The sequence below is a fragment of the Cystoisospora suis genome, assembly GCF_002600585.1.
Source record: "Cystoisospora suis strain Wien I chromosome Unknown contig_5898, whole genome shotgun sequence".
NCBI classification, from domain to species: Eukaryota; Apicomplexa; class Conoidasida; order Eucoccidiorida; family Sarcocystidae; genus Cystoisospora; species Cystoisospora suis.
The window spans coordinates 12,263-12,844 of NW_027158687.1; positions in this window are offsets into that span (position 1 = coordinate 12,263).

Sequence of the window (582 nt, forward strand, 5' to 3'; positions counted from 1 at the left end):
ATTCGCGGGATCACATATTCGAAGCTATTCAGCGGCGCCTGACATCTTTGAGTAAGTCTTTTACTGGCATTTCTACTAAAAAGTCACTAGGACGGTAGCCCACTCTTCAGGCACCTGGCGGATGCGTTTGTAAGCTCTTGTTTGCTGAATTCAGAGCAGCATTCCAGAGTCCTGGTCACGACCAATCGCAGGCAGCTATGTAGCTTTGGTCCTAACGTCTCAGCGCGGGCAACTAACTAATGGTTTAAACCACAAACCCGTTTTTCGTCACTTCTGCCCAGTCTTGAGCCGGAAATACGGGGACCTCTTTCCCAAGGACGATACCAAACTGCAGCTGACGCTCACAAACCATGTGGCATCCCTGATCGAAGCTGTCCATACGCTCCTGTCGGCCCGCCGCAACCCGCTCGTCGCAGGTTGCGGACGGGATACAGTACGACTCCCAGCGCGTCCCGCACAACAGTTATGCTTCAACGTTCTGGTCAAAACCATTCCAAGCCTTACACCCATATATATCGGCCGGAACATCACACAATCAGAAAATTCCAACCATGTGGCAGGAGCCTGCCGTCGAGTGGACGC